Source organism: Dermacentor albipictus, chromosome 1 (assembly GCF_038994185.2).
Source record: "Dermacentor albipictus isolate Rhodes 1998 colony chromosome 1, USDA_Dalb.pri_finalv2, whole genome shotgun sequence".
NCBI lineage: Eukaryota > Metazoa > Arthropoda > Arachnida > Ixodida > Ixodidae > Dermacentor > Dermacentor albipictus.
In genome coordinates this window covers 346,894,362-346,909,942 of record NC_091821.1, presented here as the reverse complement: position 1 = coordinate 346,909,942, position 15,581 = coordinate 346,894,362, and the positions used below count along the sequence as shown (strand labels likewise).

General features: G+C 52.4%; 1 protein-coding gene and 1 long non-coding RNA gene across 5 annotated transcripts in view; one reads left to right on the top strand and one right to left on the bottom strand.

Moving 5' to 3' along the window:
• The window catches only part of LOC135920280 (uncharacterized), a 237,483-nt gene that overhangs the window by 105,707 nt on the left and 116,195 nt on the right, over positions 1–15,581 (top strand). The gene's annotated exons all lie outside the window — the stretch shown is intronic.
• Positions 1–15,581, bottom strand: part of LOC135919775 (transcription factor Sp9-like) — a 189,072-nt gene that overhangs the window by 96,101 nt on the left and 77,390 nt on the right. For 2 of the 3 annotated variants that reach the window (XM_065453953.1, XM_065453724.1), the window contains exon 2: positions 3,045–3,089. The exons of the other annotated variant lie outside the window; for it this stretch is intronic. The gene's annotated coding sequence lies outside the window, so the exon portion shown is untranslated. The remainder of the gene's footprint in view (positions 1–3,044; positions 3,090–15,581) is intronic. 3 annotated transcript variants of the gene reach the window in all.

Sequence of the window (15,581 nt, the reverse complement as noted above, 5' to 3'; positions counted from 1 at the left end):
TTGCTCTTAAGTGTACTGTCATGATCACGCAGCATGAAAGTTTCGTGATAGGACCTAGAGCCATATAGATATCCTCTGTTGGTTATCAAAAGCTATCTTCTGCCCTTTTTATATGCATGTCATACACGGTGCCTCACTTTAGCGCAATTCTGCAGGCAACCTCTCATTATGCAGCGGCAACAAATTAGTGACAAACGGTATCCGTTGCTTCACTACAAAGGCTAAAGTGACGCTTACTACTTCTTGCGTGAAGTTGATTCCCTGCCTTTTTCAAACTACAATGGGACAAATTAAACTTGTTTCTTAGAAGGCTAAGCTGGTAATGAGCATAAGATGATCTATTTGCTCAGCAGATCTCCGCATTGTTGTTTGCTATGCGCTTGTTTTAGCATTTGACAGCCTGGTCACAAGACGCCCTTACAACGTGCAATAGCATCGACGACAATACAACTAGCAGAGCAGAAAAGAACTAAAATTGGGAAAATGTGGCTATCTTGGAATGGCTCAACGATCGGTACATGCCGATCGTTCAGTCGCTCGAGATAATCACTATTGTCAACCTCCTCAAACACAGAAGTATGAAGTATAACTTGTTATAGAGCAATATATATACATATATATATGCTGTCAACGAAACGTTTCGCGAAAAATGTTGACACCCGTAAGAATAATGCTGCTAGCCAGTGGAGGCCGCATCTCTGTACCGAACCGCGATATCCGAGTTCATCGTGAGCGCGCCCATTGAAGCGAAACGTGAGCCGTTTCCTCAATGCTCCGACAGATGGGGCGACGAGACAAGGCACCGTGCGAGTACGAAGCGCGCGCGACTCCGCCGCGCGTCCCGTCGCGCGGTGGGCTTCACCGCAAAGCGAGTCAGTCTCGTGGGACTGCGTAACGCGTTCTGTTCAAAGAGCACAGATAGATTCAGAGGGCGCATTTTCGCCCTAATGTCGTTATTGTTATATCTGTTTATATCTACGGCCTTGGGCCACTCTTTTTAGAGTTACTTGAAATAAATAAACGAACATTCCAGCCGCCACCACCGCAATAACGAGATAAGATTGATGGCGCAAGTACCAGTTGTCAGCATGATAGTGATATCTTACGCTAATACTCATGTAATAACAGTAATAAAGTTTTGCTATCAAAAGGTTAAAAGATGATCACTGAATCTTAACAGACGTGTATACCCAACTCCGGGAGATGAGCATAAAAAGGCGACAGCTCACTCCAATAACTTATTTTTGAGTGCCAAATGCCCACACTGAAAACATTTCCCAACGATCACGCAACATAGTGCTCACGTGTGCCCTCGGTTTAATCAACTGCTTGAATCTGCTTCCCTGTGCGCGCTTACATGTTATTCTGTTTTGCACTGTGCATAGCGTCATACTGCGCGTTGATGTTATCAGTTTCAAAATTAACATATACGATGTTGTTCGCAGAATTTTTCTCTGTCTGTGTGTGTGTGTTTAAGTAATCTTGCTATACCCATGCAACCGGCTGTCTTGGCACCTGAACCGGGAGATTAACCTGTAAACAAAGAAAAAATCTGTCGTTTAACCATGGTCGCGTGACCATTGTTCGTGTTCTCATACCCGTCGGTTTCGCACAGTGACTGCTGGTTACTTGTCATCCGGATTATTATTGATCCGCTTGTATTTTTTCTTTCTGCTTCGACGTCGTCTGATGCGAAAATCTCCGGCTTTTAGCGACAACGATTACCGATCTTCCAGTGCCACTTGCGGCGTCCAACTGTTTGTCTTGCGGTTAGCCTCCTTTATTTCTCATCTCATCTCATCACTCTCCATCTCTCTCCCTCTCTCTCGCTTTCTCTCTGGGTGTCACCACAGGTTGATGTGAAATTTTCCTTGTCTGTTCGATTCATTCCATAATGTAGCTTCCACAAGCATGCTTTGCTGTAAATCTCAAAAGTTAAGCCAAGAAACAAACTTTACAAAATGCAATAATTTTTTTTTTTTTAATTTTGAGAACTCGGATGCTTGAAAGTACTTGTGTATTCAACGAATAATTGAGAGCACAAAAACGACGGAAAAAGTTGGGTGAAGGGCGAAAGAAAGACAGGGAAGAAAACACTGCGAATGGTTGTTGTATGAGTTATAGGCTGACAACGGAGCTGGGAAACGCCGTAAGATCGAAGGCCACTTACAAGATTAGATCGCGGCTGAAACAAGGTTGCAATCAGGGGCGCAATAAAAGTCCACAGGGTAATTCTCTCACGACAGGACGCTAATAACATGGCATCTCGGGTTCCATTAATTCGCCGCCTTTTTCTAGCTTCCAGTAATACCTTCTACCCCCCCCCCCCCTCGCTCCCCTTCTCCTTCCAATATTCCGCCTATCTAAGAAAGAAATAACATCTGAACAAAATGATTAATGCTTGCTCTATATTTCACTGCGTTTCGAAATTACGGCGGCCGCAGGTACAGATTAAAAGCGCCAATAAATACGCCTCACGAATGGAGGGTCCTCCGATTCCTATCGTGTTTGGTGTTTCATTATCCCAGCCTAGACTATGAAGGTACAAAAACAAAAGGGCTAAGGAAAAAAAATCAAACTAAAATGAGGAACAGGCCAAAGCGTTCACCGAATGCAGAAGCTCTCTGTTGCACACCCAGAACTAACTGCAGTCGATGGAGACTTGCGAGCAGGGAAAAGGGGGAGCCGGGAGCGAGTGCCATAAAACGAGCGCATTCTCAAGTCGTGCGCTCTAGACTTCGACGTCATATCCTCACTCCTCCCACTCTTCGTTATTCGGGCGCATCCCGGTCCTCCAGCGCGGCGCCGTCCTCGGGAATAACGAATGCCGGCAGTTTCCAGGCGCACTTCATTTTTCAAGCAGGCAACTCACGCGACGAGATTCTCAACAACCGAAAATCAAAGCCGTTTTTTTTGCGGCGGTCCCATCCTCCTCGGCCACTTCGCATCGCGAGCATATATGGCGCGATGCGGCTTTCTTACTTTTGTTTCAAAACGAAATGTTCAAAAACCCCGAAGAGAAAGAAAGCAAAACGAGTCCGAACCTGATTTCGTTTCGTTGCTGTCTCACCCAGGAGCATGGAGGGGAACTGAAAAGAAGGGAGAATCGGGAGCAGAGTTGTTGGTAGGCACTTGCAACGAAAAACCAAACAAAACAGAAGGGCATGCAACATCACTGATGCACGCTCGAGTTCTTTCCTTCTCGGATATTTTTTTTTTATCATTGAGGAAACAAATACAGGAGTGGAAACGGAATGGAAAGAATTGACTCAGTGCAATGGGGAGTCGCTTCGTTTCGAAGGCGTGCCATGATGTGGGGGCGTTTACATACCGCTGCAAATCTAGAGCGCACAGAAAATAGCACCGGGGGTTGCTGATTTTTTTTTCTACGCGTATATATAAAAGAAAAAAAAGAAGAGCAGCGTAATAATAGATGGAGGTGGTCTGAATGGCGAAGAATGAGAAAATAAACACAACGTCTGACTACACGGCGCATGCAATTCGAACTGTGTTATCTTCGTGCGGAGATGTATTTCGCGACGCCACAAAAATGATAAACGATCTTATAAAAAGCCTTTCTTTTCTTCTTTTTTTTTCACATAGTGCACTGGAGTGTTCTCGAGCCGCAATCGTATTTGATCCGCGTTGTTCACGCGTGGCAAAATGCCGGCATTCGGAACCACAAATAAAAACGGAAATGAATTGATTATCGTTTTATTGTCTTTTGTACATCGCATTCAAAGCCCGCTATTAAGACTTCCTTCCCCGTACTTTGCGTGTGGTTTATTTGTATCGCGGATCTTGTCGCAATGTAGAAACGAAGAGAAAAGAGCAGTGATTCAATAAATTTTCGAGAGCGACGTGCGCAAGCAGCAGCACCTTCATCCGAGCTGTGGGAGGCTCCATCTTCTAAGAACACCATGCAATCATAACGGGCGCTTCGTTTGTGAGGTTCAGGTTCTTGTGAGAGCGGTTTCAGTCAGTGCTGACGGCGCCCTTCCAAGTCTCCCTGAAGTTATTACCACAACCGAACTGTTTTCATCTTCGTTCTCAGAGTAGCCACATGGCTGCCATAATGTACCACTAATGATCGCCACCACCTCATCTCTTCAGAATTTCTACCCAGCATTCTACGCACCCATTTATCTCTATGATAGAGAACCGTCCGGGTGCAGAGATACACGCCATGTTTCAGGAGCGTGATCACGACTTCCACGATACGTTTTTTTGGCACTCAGACCTCTGCTACCCTAGCATAGCTTCTGCAGGCGCCGAAAATAGAAACGTCAATCGAAAGGCTTAAAAATAAAAGCGACGTTTCCACATTAGCAGCGAAACAATTAGCGTTACATCACCAATTTGACAAGTATACCAGCAATCTATTCAAGTCTACACGGACGGTTCTGTAATCAAAGAAAGTGCGACTGTAGCTTACGTTATACCATCCTTACAGGTAGAGTACGCCTGTCGACTAGGACGCACGTCGTCCCCAACAATAGCGGAATTAGCGGCAATTCTCCGAGCCACTTATTTTATCAATACATATGAGACACAAAAAAGTGGGTAATTTGCATGGATTCCTTATCGGCTTTAGCATGTCTTGAAAACATTGATGACAGCCAACCACACGCACTATTAACATATGCAGTACTGAACAGTTAAACTCGGGCTAATGAAAGAAAACATGAAGTGATATTACAGTGGGTCCCGGGGCCTGCTGCAGCAGGCAACGAATTAGCGGACTTGTTGGCAAAATCGACCCATAAAGATGTAGAAATTCAACTCATCCCTTTATCACCAATGGTCACAAAACGCATATTGAGAGTACTAAAGGAGAACTAGCGTATGTCAACCTGGTTTGATGAAGGTACCAAGGAATCAATTCTTTACGAAGTGGACCCTCCGCTCAAATACCGGCTGGATGTAGAACTTTCCAAAAGTACCGAGACACTAATTCATCGACTGCGCCTCGGGAAAGCATACGCCAAACATTTCCTATATCGCATAGAACGGGGTCCTTCCCCGGATTGCTCATGTGGCCACGACGATGAGGATGTTCGCCGTCTATTCCTCGAATGCCCCCTATGCGCGATGCAACAACAAGGGGACGTATTCTGAAACGTTCGCCGCGGCGAACTTTTCGCACTGGCCACGCCTCCGTCGTAGCGGCGCGCTCTGAATGGCTGCTTTGACAAAACCGGAAATTCAGGTGGCGCAAGTGCATTTCCGGTTTTGTCAAAGCAGCCATTCAGCGCGCGCCGCTACGGCGGAGGCGTGGCCAGTGCGAAAAGTTCGCCGCGGCGAACGTTTCAGAATACGTCCCAAGAGCTACAACAGAGCTACAACAAGAGCTACACTCCATTGATCCTCACCGGCCTTTCTCACTCGCAAAATTGCTGGGCCCATGGCCATCGACAATAGCACAGCGAAAAGCATTGAACGCACTTGAACATTTTTACGAAGAAACAGGCATCCTTAACAAGTACTTGATGTCGCACTCATTAGTCACACGATGTTACTATAACTTGCTTCTATTTTTTGTAATTATTAGTGCTTGTATATTACGTGTTATACTTCTTTTTTGCATTCTGTGCGTGTATTATTTTAGTTCTGTGTATTTTCTCATCTGTTTATATCCCCATCTCAGTCTACATCCCGGCCGTTTGTGTGTGTTTGCGACTGTTTAAAAACTCGTTGTGGGGCAACTTTCATTTTACTTTTATATTGTTATGTTCGTGGGTGTGTAGAACCGTGTGCTGTGGACTTCTGACCATATGACGCGATTTCTTCTCATTTCCTTACATAACTTTTTTTATATTGTTGTTTCCACTAAGAAAGAAGAAGTAGCCGTCACGATTATAAGACGACTACGTGTCTTTCTTTTATTTTCATTAAAAGAAACACTAATGATCATATGACAACGTTGTATTTGCGGTAATGATGAAATACAGGTGAATGAACTGCACATGTAAAGTTTCCTAGATTGCAATCTATTGATCATTGGTGTAGAAACCGGTGCATCAACTGGATTTATATACTGGCTTTATATATATATATATATACAGCTTGCAGTATGCGGAGTATGCTCCCAGGTATTGCTTGTTTGTGTAGTTTCATCCATAGTACTTCGTGTTCTATGGAGTCGTATGCCTGAGCCATATCAGGAAGGCTACTACTATCTCTCTGCCGTCAAGTCTAGCAATTTCTATTCACCGGTAAACAATGAAGAGGTTGTCCTCCATACATCGGTCAGGCCTAAAACCATTCCGTAGTTCTCCTAGAACATTAGCCTCTTCAGCCCAGTGTTGCAAACGGGATGGAAGTATGTGACCAATTATAGCCTGTATAGCCAATTATAGCCCGTAACTCTCGGGTAGGTCGTTGTCTGTGTCCTTCTTCAGTACAAGTCTGATTCTGGATATCCTCCATCTATGTGGTACTGATCCACTGTGCAGTATTGGGTTAAATGTATCCTGCATTACCTGCCGCGTCTCTTTGCCACATTTCTTCAACAGCAAGCGAGGTATGCCATCCAGTCCCGTGGCTGATTTTCCCGCCACCCGTTTCATGGCTCTCTCCAGCTCCCCTTGCGTAATGGGTTCTGCCATCTCCTCATTACTAAGCTGAATTGAGGAGGCATAGAAAGAGGTATGGGGGAGTGGGATTTAAGCTTGTTAGTCATTAACTTTTCTAGAAAGTGCAGGCATTTCTCACCCTCATATTCAATTGCAGTGGCTTTGTCTCAGCATGCTTGTGTGTGAGCGAGTTGTAGGCTGAAGGGATTGAACATATCTCCAAGATAGCTTGTCTGTCTTTTTTCGTTGATCTTCCTCGTGTTGAGTTGTACGAGCTGGGCCATTTGTTTCTTTTTTTTTCTCCCTGGTAATCGTTCCAACAGTCAAGGATCTTCGGTGGGTCGGACTCTTCACGAATGGCCAGCTTGTTCTGCCTGCACGCCTGTTTTTCTGCCTCTAGAGCTGTTGCTACCTCTCCATCCCACCAACCCTTCCTTACCTCTTATCCTTCCATTCCCCATCGAGACCCGCACACAGGCTCGAAATCTCACAATGGCAGCCTGCATCCATACAACGAGGTCTGCATATAGCGTGAAGACTGTTGCGGCAGCCTCCTCCTCGAGCATATTGTCAATTTTCTCAATAGCCCAGTCTGACAAAGTATTAGAAATTTTTCTGGTGGGAGAGCCTGATTTTTCTCTGGGTGTTCCAAAGCGAATTCGAATGCTGTTGTGGTCCCTGCTGGCACTCTCCTGACCTAACCGACCAAAGAGGGTCGGTGATACAAGAAAAAAAAATCAATTCGTGAGGATTTATCGCTCACCTCCCATGTGATGGCTGGTGGTGCTTTTCTCTTGCCAGTGACTGGCTCGTGCCCTTTGTGGGGATTTGGGGAATTCGACACGCCATGGCGCAGGCGCATTTCACCCATGTCTGCAATCCTAAGCCATGCCGTTCTTGCTCCGAACCAGTTTTAGCGGTGGCGCTCCACTCGCCGTGGTTCGTGGGTGAGGGCGGAGCTAGTGACGTCACGGGAGTGGTCCCTGGTGGCTACTGCCGTGACGGTACGGGCTCTCTTCTCCTTTGGGACAGCACCCGGTACGTACGATGCTCTCTCTCATCCGCCGACACCTTTGTGACTAGGATTGAGCTCACGCACGGCGCCTTTGCCCGTGCGGGGAGCGCGTACCTCGTGTTGTTTCCTATCCCGACGCTAAGCCTAAGAACGGGTGCCTAGTGCTCGCGCGAGGTCGTACCACGCCGAGCCGCACTCATCGAAGGCCCAAGCCGAAGGAGATTGCCCGAGCTCTCGCGAGTTGGCCCATTGGTTATCGCCAGAGCGAGTAGCATAGCCGCCGGGACTTTTCCTAGCGGCGCGTCCCAGCTTGAGCCTGTGCTCTCGCAGCGACGTGCTACAGGCGCCCCCTAGCTGTATTTTCGCCCTTGGTGCGGGACCCCTTTGGTTCCCCGCCGTCCCGGGACCGGGCGTTTGTGCAGTGTTGGGTGCCGTTGGAAACAATAAACGGTTTCCTTCATTTTAGGGCAATACTGTGTTTTTGCGTGCGTCGCTCGGTAGCCCCTTGTGGCCTGAGCTCGCGCGCAGCGGCGCTAGAGGCTGACGGCTGACGCGGCCCTGTGGCTCGCTAAGCTCGAACCCGCGGTGGTCGGTACTCCTGTGAGACACGAAGACCCCACACTGGCGCCCAACGCGGATTCAAAGGCTCATTAAGCCTTTGTCTGTGCTTAGCCGAGTTAGTACGCCTTTGCATATTATACTTGCCGCGTTATGTCTGCTAGGCCGAGTGACCTTTGTCATTTGTTAGGGGACTTTTGCCCTTTGTTACCGCGAGCAGACGCCGCGTTGCTCGATACCGGGGCCAGTGCTCCCCTTGAGCAGCGCACTTATGCACCCTCACCTGTCGCAGCCCCCTGTGGGGACGACAACACGAGGCGCTACGTACCAGCTCCCAGTGGAGCAGTAGCGTTGTTTGGGAACGGGGCCAGAGCCCTCCGCGAACAGTGCACACCAGCACATTCGTCTGCCACGGCTCCCTTCGGAATGCAAGGCAGTGCGATGTCGCAGCGCTCTCGATCGGCTCCCTGTGGAGTTTACGGAGCGCGGCACGGAAACGGGGCCTTAGCCCTCTCCGACGTTTGCCCGATGGCTGCTACTCAAATGAGCAGCCAAAACCAGTGGTCTGCCACGGCCCCCTGTGGGGATTACAATGCTGCAGCCACGAATTTCGCTCATTCGTCTCCCTTTGGAGTACATTCGGTTGTGCCCAGTGGCGCAACCTTCGAGCGCGCACCTGTTTTGTCGACGCTGGCTGCAAGCGGCCTAAGCAATTCACGTATAGCTGCCTCAAGTGGCGGCTGTGAACGACAGCAGGCGCACCCCGCTAGGAGCCCGTTTTGCTCTGGGGCTGGCGGCGCCGCGGCTGGTATCCCTGTGGAAACCGCGCCGCTGATCGAGCTGGAGGACTGTTCACCCTTGCTCGACCACGCCGCTAACGCGCCAACGGTTCCCTTTGGAGCAGGCGCACAGACGCTGTTGCAAAACGCCGCCGAAATGATTCAGTCACTCTCGGGGGCAGTTAAGACGCTTTCGGCTGTACCGAAATGCGCGCACCCCGCTGTACGGTTGGCAGTCCCGACTTACAGCGGATACGGTGACATGCTCAGTGCCAGGGATTATTGTGACTCCCTGGTACGCTACCAGATGGCAAATCGTTTGGAGGATCAGGAGGTGCTGGAACGCGTCGTTCCCGTAGCACTTACTGACACGGCGGCTAGGTGGTACCGGCTTTCCGGATACCGTGCAACAACCCTCGAGGAGTTCCGCGTGGCATTCCTGCGCGAATTCCTACCCGCTGACTACCAGAGTAGGCTGCGGCGAGAGCTTGAGCTACGTACACAAGCTCCTGACGAGTCGCTTCAGGAGTACGTACGCGCGATGCAAGACCTTTTCTTAATCGCCGAGCCCAATGCTTCGAACGAGGAACGCGTCGAACGGGTGATCAGGCAGGCACATCCGACCTTTTCGGCGTACCTGCGCGGCGGCCGCTTCCGAGATCTGGAAGAATTGGCCGCCGAGGCAAAGCGCATTCAAGGCGACATTCTCGCCGCGCGAGCCTATCGCCCACCGCCGCCCGCCAGCGAGGCCCTTGAGCCACGCTGCGCGTGGGGAGGGCCTGTGCCCCTCCCCCAACGGCAACAACCCGGCCAAGCTGCCTTTGCGGCTACAAGCGGGTGTGTTTGGGAGCTGAGCGCGCGCGCTCTAGATCCCTACACGTACGGGAGGCGGGCAGCCTGTGCTGCACCACCGCCCGAAATGCATGCGCAGGGACGCACTTCGACCCAAGGCATCGCAGAGGTGGACGCTCGTAATAGCAGGCCCTTTGGTCAAGCAGCGAGTCGACCCCGGCAGGGAGCTGAGGCCGCTCCGCCTCGGGAAAGGTACCGCGGCGGAGTGCGCTGTTTTCGCTGCCAACAACGAGGGCACATAGCAAGGGACTGCACCACGCCCAGGCCTCCTGCGAGGTCGGGAAACGGGAGCGCGGGTCACTCGTGAAGGCACGAGTGACCGAAACCTTGCTTGTCCCCTCGGCGTATCGAGCAGGTTGTGTTGCAGGGGCGCACGCGCCCTTCATTCCGGTGACCATTGTCGGCCGCGAATTTCCTGCACTGCTGGACACGGGCGCAAGCGCTTCGTTGTTCGGCGAACAGGTGTTATCCCACTTGCAGAAGCACTCAGTGCGCTTGCGGGATTGCCGAACGACATTCAATCTTGCGAAAGGCGTGGCCCATTCGGCGGGCGCCGCAAGGCTGACTGTCAGGTGGGGAGAGCGAATGAGACGCACGCGTTTCGTTCATCTCCCCGGGCTCAGTGTTCCTGTGATCCTCGGAAGGGACTTTCTCCTTAAAACAGGAATCGTTGTGGACATTGCGAATGGCGGCTATCGCGACGGACCGTTCACGTTGCTAAAGCCGTTCATCAGCCCGCCGGCGTCCGATCTTGCCTGTGCAGATGGGGCGTCGGAAACGTGCCGCGCGCCAAGTTCGGGGGCAAGCCCTCGAGCTGTGCGCTCGCCTGCTGCGACTCCCCTTTGGGAACGAGAGGCACGGCACGAACCGCGTCGCGCGCAGAATTCGGGGGCAGGCCCCTGCGCTATGCGCTTGTCGACTCAAAGTCCCCATTGGGATCGAGCGACACGGCACGAAGGGGCACCACATCCTCTGGCCGCCTGTGCGGTTCATTTGGATGATACACAGAAGGCTCGCTTGTCGGCACTGTTATGCCAGCACGAAGAGCTCTTCACCGATCAACCTGGCTGTACCGATTTGGCGAGCCACACGATCGAAACTGGAGACGCGCTTCCTTTGAAGTGTAACCCCCGGCCCGTCAGCCTAGCCAAGAGGCAGGTGATCGATGGCTTGCTGGACGAGATGCTATCGGCCGACATTATCCGCCGCTCGTACAGCGCCTGGGCGTCTCCAATTGTGTTGGTGCCTAAGAAAGATGGCAGTCATCGCCTGTGCGTAGACTACCGCCGTCTGAACGGAGTGACTCGTAAGGATGCCTATCCGCTCCCCACGATTAACTCCATCGTAGGAACCCTGGGCAGTGCGAGGTACTTTACTACGCTGGATGCCTCTAAAGGTTACCTACAGGTCCGGATGGATCAACGTGACCGGTGCAAGACCGCGTTCACGTCCCACAGAGGGTTATTTGAGTTTACTCGTATGCCCTTTGGTCTATGCAACGGTCCTGCGACCTTTCAGAGACTCATGGACCGCGTCCTCGGGGAAGCAAAGTGGTCATACTGCATGTGCTACCTCGACGACATCGTGATTTATTCACGAACCTTCGATGAACACTTGGCCCATGTTGCCGATGTGCTCGAGAGGGTGAGGGCCGCCGGGATGACTTTGAATCCTGCGAAAGCCCAACTAGCGCAAACCCGAGTTCAGTTACTGGGGTTTACGCTGGGCGGAGGCTCCATTGAGCCGGACCGGGAGAAACTTCGGGCAATCCTCGATTTCCCCGCGCCCAAGGACGTACGTGGCCTTCGCCGCTTTTTGGGAATGACCAACTTTTACCGGTCATTCATTCCGTCCTGTGCCCGAGTGCAGGCACCCTTGAGCAAGCTCTTGGGTAAGTCGGCCGAGTGGCAGTGGGGACCTGAGCAGCAGCAGGCCTTTCGCCAACTGTCTAGCGCCATTGCGGAGACAGCGCAGCTCAGACTCCCCGACCTGACCAGACCGTTCGTTGTCCAGACCGACGCGAGCGATCTGGGTTTAGGAGCAGTCCTCCTACAGGAATACGATGGTGTGTTGCAGCCGTTGGCCTTTGCCAGCCGCTCCTTGATTCCGGCAGAGAGGAATTATTCCGGGACCGAGAAGGAGTGCCTCGCTATCGTGTTTGCACTACGTAAGTTCGATGTGTACCTTGATGGGACGAAATTCGTAGTGCAGACAGACCACAGTGCGCTCAGTTGGCTGATGCGGCTCCGTGAGCCTGCGGGCCGGCTGGCGCGCTGGGCTCTCCTGATACAGCATTATGACTTTTCAGTGCAGTATCGAAAGGGGAGCACTAACGTGGTAGCTGACGCGCTATCCCGTGCCCCATTGTGCACCAAGAGCATTCCTCCAGGTGTTACAGCCACTGCCGGTGCCTTTGCGCCAGCAAGCGTCGGGGGCGAAACGAGCGCAGAGAGAGGCGAGTCCGCAAGCGGGCAAACCTGTCATTCCGCTCTCCAGGCAAGCAGCGCGCCGCAAAACGAGCGAGCAGGGGAGCTTCTCGAAAGCGAACCTACAACGCCGTTGGCTGCAGTCCTGAGTGGGGGCGAGACCGGACTCCCCTTTGGGAGAATTGGAATCGCATTCAGCAGGCAAGAGTTACTGAAGGCCCAGCAAATTGATTCGTTTTGTCGCGGAGTGAGCGACGGTCTCAGGGAGACGGAGCGCCGAGACGCTGCTGGTAGTGCGGCGGGCGCAGGGGGGCCGGAACCGGCGTGTGTCGCTGGGTCCCCCGCGGATTCATATTTGCTGGATCACGATGGGCTCCTGCTGAAATACATAGCTACCGATAACGAGGCTGTGGACCCGTTTAAGGTGGTTATCCCCAAGAGTCTGAGAAGCGCACTGTTGCGATCATCTCATGACGAACCCTTGGCCGGTCATTTGAGTGGCTCCAAAGTTTTTGCGAAACTAAGCCAAACTGTGACCTGGCCTGGCATAAAGCGTGACATTTTTCGCTATTGCCGTTCCTGCCATGTCTGTCAAACGGTGAAATCAAGGGGTGGCAAGCCGCCCGGATTGATGAAACCAATTGACAGTGAGCGTCCGTGGCAAGTGGCCACCTGCGATCTTATGGGGCCTTTCCCCAGGAGTAAGCAGGGGTTCACACACCTGATGGTAGTCGTCGATCATTTTTCGAAGTGGGTGGAGTTGTTTCCGCTTCGAAAAGTGACCGCGCGAGCAGTGCTGGAGAGGCTACAGGAAGTTTTTTGTCGGTTCGGCTTTCCGAAAAGACTAATTACGGACAACGCGTCCTATTTCACTGCTCGGGTGTTTGGTGCTACGTGCCGTTCCCTGGGAATTAATCACTGCACCACGTCGCCCTACCATCCCCAGTCCAATTTGACGGAGAGGGTCAATAGAACCCTCAAACCAATGTTGGCGGCCTTTGCCGTGAGTCAAAAGGATTGGGCAGACCACTTGAGTGAGCTCGCGTTCGCAATCCGAACCGCCGAGAATCGCTCGACTGGTTTCTCTCCCGCTTTCCTCAATTTTGGAAGGGAGCTGGCAAATCCGGTGACCAGTGTCATTCAATGTCAGCTCGGGGATGAGGAGGCGCCGGCAGACTGTTCTGCGTACGCTTCAGCACTTCGGGACAGACTTTGTCGAGCTCTCTGTAGAGCAAGGCAGAGTTTGACTTCGGCCAGGGCCCAGCAGAAGGCTCAATACGACCGGAAGCATCGCCATCTTTCATTTAAGGTAGGTGATTTAGTCCTGAAGCGCAACCACGCTCTTAGCGACGCGAGCAAGGGGTTCTCAGCCTCGCTCGCTCCTAAGTGGCTTGGTCCGTACCGAGTAGAGAAAGTTTGGTCTCCGCTCGCGTACTTGCTGAAGGATTCCCCTTCGGGAAAACTCAGCCGTGCCCATATCGCCGACCTGAAAGCCTTTGCGTCGCGGTCCGACGAGCTCGCGCCGGTGCCCAGTGGCACCACCCGCAAGCAACAGGGCACACCCGGGGCGAAGGACCGCATTCGGACCACGCACCGGTACAACCTGAGGAGACGGTCACCTGTGTGATATCGCGCCTGACGGCGGACTTTTTCCGCCACCGAAGGCCCTCAGTAACATTGCTTAGCCTCAGTGGGTTAGCTTCTTTGCGGCCAGTGCACGAAAAGAAGCTGGCCCCAGCCCAGCTGTAGCCTTGTTGACAGTGTGTTGTGCAGTGTGCATTTTTTTTATTTTTGGGTACGCATGCTGAGTGTAATTATTGTTTTAATGTCTTAAGTGTACAGTTGTATAGTTCATTTTTGTTACTTGTACATAGATTTTGACCGTTCTTGTTTTCTTCTGTGTGTGTTTTTTTTTCTTCTCGTTTTCGTTTTTTTTCCTTGCTTTTTTGCCAAGAGGGGGGTCGGTGACTGGCGTGTCGTGCAGCGCGGGGGGTGACAGTGGTCCCCTTGACTGGTTGGTGCGGGAGAGAGGGACGCTTCGCGCCTGGATCGGCGCGGCGCGTTGTGGCCAACGGGCGGCATGGCGGACGGCGAGGAGCGCGGTGCCACGAGGAGTGTGCGCGTGTGTGTGTGCGTGCGTGCGTGGGGGCTGTTGCTCGTTGAAGCAAGCTGAAGCAGCCGCGCCAACTCCATCGGATCGCCGCGGATACCGTTGGTGGACGGGACCCTATGACATCACGCCAGGAGCTCGACTCTGCAGTCGCCGACGCCGTGCGAACGCACTGCAGCCGCCACTGTGGCTGCCCATCCATCCTGCATACGGCGGCGTGGCCAGCTGACCTGGCAGTGTCCTGCCCCGTCCACCTGGAGTTCGGGACCACCACCACCACACTCCTCGGTTTCGCCGGCAACTCCGATAGAACAACGGTGAGCCCGTTCCTGCGTTAACTGGCCTGCTATCAAGCCCACGATCGCAACTCCCGCGACTTCGGCCACCGCCCTAGCCACAGAACTTTACGCGCCGCGTTCTCTTCGCACCCCCGGACATTGTCCCGCGCTAGCAGCAGACTCTTTTGTTAATATTTCTTTCCCCCTTTGCGGCGTCATTTTCTTGTATTTTAGAGTGTATTTTTTGATTATTTTTCCATTATCATTGTATGTATGTTTTCTTGTACGCATAGTGCTTGCTGGGCTGAGGTAGCAATTAGCTAGTGCATGAAAGGCTCAGTTGTCTTTGGTGCATTAGCCCCTACCAGCTTCTTCGCCAGACTGGTAGGGGGGCAATTAAGGAGAGGAGGATGTGGGGATTTGGGGAATTCGACACGCCATGGCGCAGGCGCATTTCACCCATGTCTGCAATCCTAAGCCATGCCGTTCTTGCTCCGAACCAGTTTTAGCGGTGGCGCTCCACTCGCCGTGGTTCGTGGGTGAGGGCGGAGCTAGTGACGTCACGGGAGTGGTCCCTGGTGGCTACTGCCGTGACGGTACGGGCTCTCTTCTCCTTTGGGACAGCACCCGGTACGTACGATGCTCTCTCTCATCCGCCGACACCTTTGTGACTAGGATTGAGCTCACGCACGGCGCCTTTGCCCGTGCGGGGAGCGCGTACCTCGTGTTGTTTCCTATCCCGACGCTAAGCCTAAGAACGGGTGCCTAGTGCTCGCGCGAGGTCGTACCACGCCGAGCCGCACTCATCGAAGGCCCAAGCCGAAGGAGATTGCCCGAGCTCTCGCGAGTTGGCCCATTGGTTATCGCCAGAGCGAGTAGCATAGCCGCCGGGACTTTTCCTAGCGGCGCGTCCCAGCTTGAGCCTGTGCTCTCGCAGCGACGTGCTACAGGCGCCCCCTAGCTGTATTTTCGCCCTTGGTGCGGGACC